The following is a 10,279-nucleotide window of genomic DNA, read 5'->3' on the forward strand; positions in this document are numbered from 1 at the left end:
CTGAGGAGCTGTAGATATGTTAGGCATTCCCAGACTAACTTTGAAATGAAATGAAGTGGAGTCTATATCTAAAGCTACAATTCGAGTAAACTCAAGTTTCTGCACTTATATTTAATGACAACTAATAGACAATGAGACAAAAACACTGAAGATAAAACGACATATAAATTAAGAAACACATGCATTAGACACAAAAATGCATAAACACTAAAAGGCGAAGGTACATGAGCACTAAGAGACCAAATTATAAGAGATGAGGCAAAAAGTCATAAAAGCAAAGAAACAATGAGACATAAACACAAACCGAAATGACAGGAGAGCGACAGAGACAAATCAGTTGCCCAATGAAACGTGGCCCAAGCGCGCCTGCCTTTAGTCAATACATCAACGATCTCATTTTAAATTAACACATTCAGTTATACTCAAAATTAAAAAAAAAGTACATTGAATACGCAAATTCAAAAACAACACACAATAAGAAGGCTATAGATCCAGACCATTAACGATGCAATTTGGAAGACACACTATTTGTACTAATTAAAAGAAATTGGACTCCTGTCATTTTTTAGTAACCAATTAAAAAAGAAGGCATATTTATAGTTAACGTTCATTCCAGGTTTCTAATTGCCTCTCTTTGACGTTGAAGATAAATAAGAGGCCACCTGGAAAGATAGTATCTGATCCTTTCGGCTTATGTCCTTTTTGGAATTTCCAGCGGTCGGCTTCTGAACGTCAGAACTAAGAAATTGAAATATCAAAATGAATTATTAAGAGAAATGACCTGGTCCCCTCTTAATTTATGCCCAAGTATGTTGGGAGGAGAAGAATAATTTATTTGTAGACTAGTTGTTAATATTCCTCTGTTCCATTAATTGGTCTATCTTTTTTTTGGTGTGGCTTACTTGCATACGATTTAAAAATAGCAATGTATGTTTGAAGTGTTTGATGTTCACAATGGTAAACAAGAATATAACAAGCACATCAAGCATTGAAGATGGCGAGAAATATAAATGCATCTGACAGACCGAGAGCGAATGTAGGCAGGCCAAAATGATCTGAACGCCCAAATGACAGGTAGATTAACCCTCAGATCCCAGAAGAAAAAACAACGTTTTTTTCACTTACTCACAGAATATAGGGTAAAGCTGAAACGGATAATGTTGAAACATAAGCCAACGAAAGAAGACGACAAAGTAATATGATCAGTACCAGCCCAATATAATTAAATCGATCAAATGTCCTCCCTAAATACGATCTGTTTTATAAGAGTAAAAATGTTTACTACTAACTATGATATGTTTTAAGTCAGTTAAATTATTTGGAAATGGCAATAACGCAAAACTCGGCACTTTCAAAACCTGCGAAATTTCGTAATCTACAATACGTCTGTGAAGTTTATTGAAAAAGCGTGTCGGTTAGCAGTAACTCACCTTCTAAATAACTACCAGGTTTTAATGGGCAAGGGAGCCCTTAGCCAACTCGGAGATATATCAGCGGATAATGAGGAAGAAAGGTTCGAGTTGTAGAACAATAGCAGTTTCCCAACTTTACGGCTGTTCCAGGAGGAAAACGCCCTCGCATAATTCATAGGGCTGGGAGCGTTATCCTGTAATTTACCAAGAGTTACGAGCCACGTCTGTGTAAACGTCTGTTCCGATCCGTTTGAGAAACACAACGAGTGATGACGCACTGCTGTCTCGGCAGATTCAAATACAAGCGGATGTGTTATGACCACTCTTTAACTGACGTCAGGAAAGATACTAACAATGTGGTTTTGAATCTCTCACGTTAGTACCGTAGTTACGACAATAGGAGAACTGTCTACGAATTAAAAGAAGTATGCACTGCAAATATGTAGGTATACTTGTGAATCTTGCCAAAACAAAGACCTATTAAGCAGAAACCTTAACTATTTTCCCACTAAAATTTTTATAACTTGCTGCTCCTAATGCTATGGCAAACGACAGGCCACTACATTGAAAAAATAACAATACTGAAGTTCTTACAGTATCACGATTTGAAGTTACCAAGTTCTTTTGCACTCTTTGCTGTTCCTAATGCTATGGAAACCGGAATTTCGTGAAATTTGAGGTAACATGAGCGGGTTATATCTTGGAGATAATGATTATTTAGGTCTGTACGGTTAGTTTCGTTACCACACAAAATAGTGCGTCAAAGATTTTTGTTGGGATTAAGGATTGGATCCTTGATTACAATTCATGACTCCATATCGGCTTAAATTGTTGATGTATATCAGCCTTTTATGTTTGAGGAGTATTACCAAGAGCCGTGAATCGTAATCATATCACGTTGATGTTTTAGATGTGTTTATTTCTCGATGTGCGGTCCTAGGTAGAGCACATTGTACACGGTTGGGAGGGGAATACTATTAAAGTAAACTGGAGACGAGGTCTTTTTATGTAAAGTGAAGACAATATCGATGGATTTGTCTGGGTTGTTTTGTATTCATTTCTTTTTACACCAATATTCTAGTATTTTGAGTCATTGTCTAACGTTTCGAAAATGACCGGATGCATGAGGCTATCTGAATCTTCTGCAAAAGTCAGTGTGCTGGTTTAAGAATGGGATGTATTGTCTGTTCACCTGGTAAAATGTGAACGCCAGAACTCTACCTTCGGGAACACCAGATCGGATAGGGAAATTGTTTTCAACGTCTTGGAAACTGGTCAGACAGTTGATATGTAGTATGAGATAAGTAAATAATCTGGTACTATTATGGAGTGAATAGCCTTAACAATTATATTCACTAATTTTGTGGCCCGCTTGACCAATTAAATCATTACAATTAATTAAGGTTTTTAGCTGAGATGAAAAAAAGCTAATGGCACGAGAGGGATTCGAACCCACGACCTTCGGCTAGATACGCCGCTGCTCTACCACCTGAGCTATCGTGACCTCGATCCGCTCGGACATCAACTCCCCANGAGGGAAAACTCATAAGGTGGGGTTGAGATGGGGAGTTGATGTCCGAGTGGATCGAGGTCACGATAGCTCAGGTGGTAGAGCCGCGGCGTACCTAGCCGAAGGTCGTGGGTTCGAATCCCTCTCGTGCCATTAGCTTTTTTCATCTCAGCTAAAAACCTTAATTAATTGTAAGCCTTAACAATGTTCACCCAGTGGTTTCGTTAGACGATTCTTCTATCAGGTAAGTATTTATTGTTGATGGTTATCACTGAGCACAGTAACAAGCTGTTCTTGGGACCAGTTTCAGTCGATTAGTCGGATTTTTCGAATTGCAAGATAGGATTGCATAATTTAAGGTTTGTGATTTGTCTAGGTTATAGAGGACGTTTATAGGTCTTCATCCGAACAATGTAATTCCTTGTATAGAAAATGGAATTTTATTTGTAGGGAGAACAATAAATTGAAAAGACTGAATGCATCAGAGGTTTGAGATTTTTGCTATAAGATCTGGTCCATAAATCGATAAGAGTTCTGCCATCATCCCATCGCAAATGACCGTCATACCGGATAATTAAAACCAGCAACGCAGCAGACGATCAATGGCTTCAAACGAACGTGACTTACCAATGGTGAAAAGCTTCTCATACATCCTATTATTACGTTTTATATTCATTATTGATTTTATGCCTACTCACAGATTCAAATCTAGCCAAACTATGAAACCTTTTACCGTCATTTAATCAGTTCCATGTTAGAACTCTAGAGATGAAAACTGTGCTAAACTTTCCTTGATCAACTTTGATCTCAGGACAGTTTGTAAATTCACGATATTATGACTACATGTAGCAATAAATAGACGGCAAAACTTTGTTTTTTTCCATAGTAAACCTCACCAAACTTGATTTGATTATGGAAAGCAGGGTATTTGGCAAGTTACGGCAAGTATTAGCCTATTAATTTTACTTAAATCCGTTACAGTTCGTGGTCCGATTGACCAATTAACATTTTTCGTGACCGTAACATTAACAAGTGGTAAAATAGCGGCGTATTTAGCCGAAGGTCGTGGGTTCGAAACCCGCTCGTGACAAACTTTTTATGTTAACGTATACCTTTCATAAATATTAATTAATTGAAAAATGTTAATTGGTCAATCGGATTACGAACTGTAATGGATTTAATTTTTATCTTATCAAGCTTCCATGTGAAGAAATTCCTCAAGATGATCCACCAGGAACCTCGACTTAATTTTGGATGCCAAGTTTAAATGGCTAAAGCCCCCCCCCCCCAAAAAAAAAATGGCCATGAACCGTTTCCGACAACTGAATCACCTGCTACAGATCGACCTCAAACTGAAATTAACCATTATTTAAATTTAATCAAGACAAAAATATGTCCTTTGGTTCTAAATCAGAAGGGTACAATTTGACCCGAAACAAAGTAAAAGGTTAGCTTTTTTCTGTAAACTCGTATTTATTTAGGACCATTAAAGTTGGTTATCATTCTTGATCTGACGTCAGAGCGCATGTTGTTTTATTAATAAGCCGGCCCACAGAAAAGATATTTTATTAGTAACAAGCTAGAGAGTTATGAAATATTGATTTGATTCACCTGTCCATTTCATAAGCAGTGCAATTGTTCGTAAGATAAATGAACTCATAATGAACAGAAACGTTTCGTTTAACACGCGATATATAACCCCGAGCCCATTAAAATATATTTTCACCTGTTTGTCTGCTAATATTTCAAATTTATTCGGAATTGTAAAATGAACAATTTTTTACAGATATGGATTGTTTCTTTTGTAAATTAAATAGGTGTCTTCTATTCTTGAGGAACAACCAAACACTGTAAAATACATAAACAGCTGCTTCTCACATAAACGTTTTTGTCTAATTTATTTTTAATATTTTGCCCAATAAATCGATAGTAATTAATTTTTGTGAAAGTTTGTCATATGCTAGAATAAAACTCGAAAAATAAGTTTATTTATAAAATTTGGAATGTAGAGTTTTTGTTTTTTCAATCAAACATCAAATTTTTTAATACTTTGATTATGAATCTTATCTCGGCCTACGAACCACGCCTCATCTAAACCGACATACACGAAAAAATGCAGCAATTAAACAGACGCTTCTGACTACTAATATATAAATTATTATCAAGGGCATCACACATATCATCAAAAAATTAACTAACAGTTTATAAGACACAACCGATTGGACAAACAGATTAGAAATCTACATCGCTAAACCTTGAAACACCCAAATACAGTCTTCCCTAATGCTCTCTACTACATCTGCAACACCAGCGATTCACAATGACCACCAAATAAGTTCGTTCGAAACCAAATTCCGTTCAAATTGTCTACTTTCGAAGACAGGTGTGCACTAGATCACAGTTTTTAGAAAATTTTACGCTGAACAAGATGGCTTTTTAAAATTTTTTCCTAGCTTCGGTAAAAACTTCAAATTGAGCTGTAGAGCCAGGAAATCGTCATAGAGCGGCGCCCTATAGCCATCAATAGGAAATTTTAACAAGCTTTCAATTGGTTACCTTCCACTTTGCCCAATTTCTCAACCGTTTTCCAGTTAGTCGCTTTTTTTTGGACAAAAAACGTGGTTTTTTACGTGCTAGTGGAAAAAGCTGATCACTCCCTCTCCCGATTTTTGCATACATAAACCTATTGTTTCAATGACAATTTCCTCACCACAGCTCAATTTGAAGTTTTCATAATATATACAAAAATTAACATGTTCCAGAATTTTATTTGGAAATGGTGAAATGGGGTCTGGTGTGATGTAGGTTTCAGAAAAAAATATTCTTTATCGCGCCAACGTTTCGATCTTTATTAAGATCATCTTCAGGGCCTGGGATTTACAAACATTGTTTAAATTTAACAAATACATGTAGGATGTGGAAAAAATGAATTTATACAATGCAAAAAATATTTTTCATTATGAATCAAAGTATTTCTACTCACTCAAAGTGTTTGTTTTCTGCGTAATGATTTGATTGAATATAAAAAATATTTTTTACATTGTATAAATTCACTTTTATCCACATCCTGCATGTATTTGTTAAATGTAAACAATGTTTGTAAATCCCAGGCCCTGAAGATGATCTCAATAAAGTTCGAAACGTTGGCGCGATAAATTTTTCTGAAACCTACATCACACCAGACCGCATCTCACGATTTCCGAATAATCATCGACTAACGGTCACTAATCACCACACATGTTCCCGATTTTTTAAATTTATTGATGAAGGAATTCACTGAAGCTAGAAAAACATTTTAAAAAGTCGTCTTGTTCAATCGGGTAAAATTATTTAAAAATTGATACCTAGCGCAAATTTGTAAATTAAAAGGCTGAGAAAATATGCATTTCCAAATTTAATGATTATTTTTCGTTCAACCAGGTGATCGGTTTTTTGATAGGCAGAGTATATTTATATTTCATTGAACCAAATCTGTACATTTCCCTATAAAAGTTTTTTTCAACTCCTCCGTTATCATTTATTCCCGAAATTTTATTTGGTTCGAACACGGTTATCCGATGACTTACGTGGCCGTCTTCAGTTTAAAAAAAATACAGTTCAAACTTTTCTTCAACCTATCTTAAAATATTCAGAGAGCAACTGGTCCATTAAGGGATCTTTACGACGTCATTGGGATCCTTTTTTTTATAAGTCTCCCAGGTCGGATGTCCCGCAGGACATTCCCGAACGTCCCCCGAGTGCTGTAGACAGCTGGGGTCGCAACTGTCATACTAGATCTCGGCCCGAAGTCAAAGCAAAACGGCTCGTCTATTTACAGACTGACAAATCGACGATAGTCCTGTCAACTTGTTACGAGATGAGATTAAAAGACGTTAGGTCAGAGGAATTGTGGTGTTAACAAACCTACTTGGACCTATTTTGGAGCATTATTTATTATTGATTAAAATAATGCAACATGTTTTAGGTGGAGAGATGTTGACGGTTAGTTTTGGAATAACATACTATTCTATTTCTGATCTACGAATGAATTGCCTCCTATTAATTCCTCATTTTTAAAAAAAGCGTTTTTTCTATCAATAACGTGCCGCGATTGTTAAAATAAATTTATTTATAAAATAAAACATTTTCGTGATAAGTACTTACATCCATAATATATCAGACAAAAACAGCCCGGGTAGACTACCCAAAATGAAAACACGAAACTACTGCCTCATCATCCAGATATCAAAAGGAAATATCACAATAGAAAAATATATCAAAATAGATTTAAAGTATAAAAATATCGGAAAAGTCCAAAGTTGAAAATTATCACCAACCTCTTCAAGTGGAAATCTCATTATTATTACTTAGAAGGCTAAATATATGGTAATTAATGGAGTATTGTACTCTGAGCTCGGTTTGAAAATGTACTGATCGAGCTACTTTTGAATTTTGAGATCTAAGCTTTTTTTATGTTATTCATTTAGTTTTTTTTAATACAAACTAATAGACCGGGAGCGCGGATAAACGAGATATATAGATTGAAATTGTTTCGATAAATAGGAGAAAACTAAATGAAAATCAGAAAACAAACTCTAATTCGAATTTCTTTTGTGACCTGTAGATTGGATCCACATTTACTTTTCCATAACTAAAATAAAATAACAATTTGGTAGCTCCAATAGTACGTAAGAAAAAAAGGCGATTTCCGATTAATTTTGTGAGACCCTGTACTTCATAAATTTACACTCGCCGAAATAGATTGGGCGCATAAAAGTAAAAAAAAAAATTTTTTTAAACATTTTTCATCTCAACTAAAAACCTTAATTAATTGTAGTAAAAAAAGAATTTATATGTATTCACAATTTTTTTGAGAGCATTGTACACCATTTTTTTTACTTCATGCTATCTAGATGGAAATAAACCAATTTTATTTTATATTTTTGTAAATATTTGAAGGATTTTTCATATATTTACATATTTTACTTTAATTTACATATTTTGTAATGTTTAATCAATTACGATAAAATGATTAAAAATTTTAAAAAATAACCAAAAACGTATGACGGGATTCAGAAAACTAAAGATTTCAAGACGTAAACAAAACAGAATTTAAAAATTTGCGTTATTTGAAATAATTTTGAAAAACGAACTTTTAAATTTTTACTGTACCTCTTTTTGACATTTTTTAATAATATATTATATATTACAATAATATCATTACACTTGAATAACTTAATCCTTTTTAAACTCGTTTTTATTTTATAGAATTTTTTTAGCATTACAAAGGTACATTTATAATTAAGAAAATGTAAAGAATAACGTTATTTCAAATAAATATTAAAATTAAATTTCCTATTTTATTAACTTGTTATTTTCTTACTTTGTACACACATTTAATTAATATGTATAAATTTTACAATTCTTTAAAACAAAGCATAACCAAATGTTATTCATTTTCTTTTTTACTTGTATATGTGCTAAAAAAAAAAAAAATACATACACAGCGTGTCCCATGGATAATGTCCAGCCCGCTAATTTACTTGATTTCCGGATTTGAAAAATCTTTTTTAAATTTTCGTAATGAAGTCTAGTTGTTAGGTATTTCATTGTTTCCTGAAATAACTATTCGATTCATGTTTTTTGATATAACATATGCCTTATGTAAATTTTTTTAAGTGAGACCCCTCATATTTTATTTCGGATTTTAAAACTGGATAATTTTTAACAACTTTTTGCGTTAGTCTGGGTTCTATATCTTAATTTTTATAGAAGTTATCGAAATGAGAATTTTACTAAGTATTTACACTTTCACGTCGGTCAATAACAATAAACACCACTCGAGGAAACTTGAGTTACCTATTTCGTCAAAAATGACAATCGTCTTTAAACAAAATCATGGATATGGAGAAAAGTAGACGTGAAAACAGATCGCCAGTGTTAAACTAAATGCGAATTGTTTTTCTTCATTTTCAACACTTAGAATATTCCGAATTGTAGTGATAATTCTCTTCTTTAGTCCAAAGGAATTTTATATACAACAGATGTTAAATGACCCCAAAAGAAAAGTCACCACACACACCAAAAGAAAAATTGAAATGAAAATATCGTGGTTATGAATAAAAGAGAGGAGTAAAATCAATTTTAATTGTTATTTGCAAGAATGCACTTTAATCGTTTCTTTTAGACTCTAGTTATACCGATATTCTAATAGACAAAATAATTTACACATTAACGTTACCACAACGTTATTTCAGGAACCAATAGACCATCTAAAATCTAGACTTCATAACGGAAATAATTTAAAAAAATAAATTCAAACCAAAATTAAGGAAGTTAGGGGTGGACATCTTCGGTGTGACACCCTGTTTATTTACATATTTTATATTTTATTTTACATACAAATCCGGTTCCTAGTGATCACCGTTATTAACATGTAAACGATATCGTGAAGCGTTCCCAGGGCAGAAATATTGATAAGTGCACAAATGTAAATTTAATTTCTGAAAGCTGAGTAATTGAAATAATCATGAGTTACCTGGCTCTGTTTTAAAGCCGATGTAAAATTAAAATTTATTCAATTGACAATTAGAATTTTATTGAAACGGGTTCGCTTGTTGATGTAATTCAGCCCAATTTGTCACAACCGGATTTAATTGGTAGTGCTTGTTTCATTAGCCGATTCTGATTAGCATCCGGGTGTCCTTTTAAAATATACTAATTTTTAATCTGTTGACCGTTCGGCCCTACTCGAAGCCGCTGATTACTTTCGCCCCACCGCTGGCTGTTTCTGTTTGCCGGCAGGATAGGTGCGTTCTTGTCAAATAAATTCAAAGAAACAACTCACCTTGATTAAATGCCGGTTTCCGCTAGATGTTTATTCTGTGATATTGAATTTATGATGATTATTTCTAACGGGGTAGAGCTGGTGGCGTAAATTATATGTTCTATGTTAATCGGAATTTCTTTCGAAATTATAATGTCGAGAGTACAATATTTTTCAAATCAGTAGTATATGTTAATTTTGACAACATACCGAAAAATCAATTATTTTTTATTTATAAGTCTTTATTTGTTTGAATATATTTACATTTCAGTATTTTACTTATTACATAAAGACCAAAGACTTTGGTCAAAGACGTTAAGAGGAGTCTGTCCAACAGTAGGTACACATAACTGATTCGGTAATAAAAGTAAATATACAATACATGTTATACAATTACATATTGTTTAAACAAGCAGAGAACATCTTTTAATAGATCGTACATTTATATCCATTCATGAGTGAAGTTAATACTCATAAGCCTCTCTACTATCTCTACAACTTATTATTAGGAAATCGTGAGATGCGGTCTGGTGTGACGTAGATTTCAGAAAA

This window comes from Cimex lectularius, unplaced genomic scaffold, assembly GCF_000648675.2.
Source record: "Cimex lectularius strain Harlan isolate CLEC.00 unplaced genomic scaffold, Clec_2.1 scaffold343, whole genome shotgun sequence".
Taxonomy (NCBI): domain Eukaryota; kingdom Metazoa; phylum Arthropoda; class Insecta; order Hemiptera; family Cimicidae; genus Cimex; species Cimex lectularius.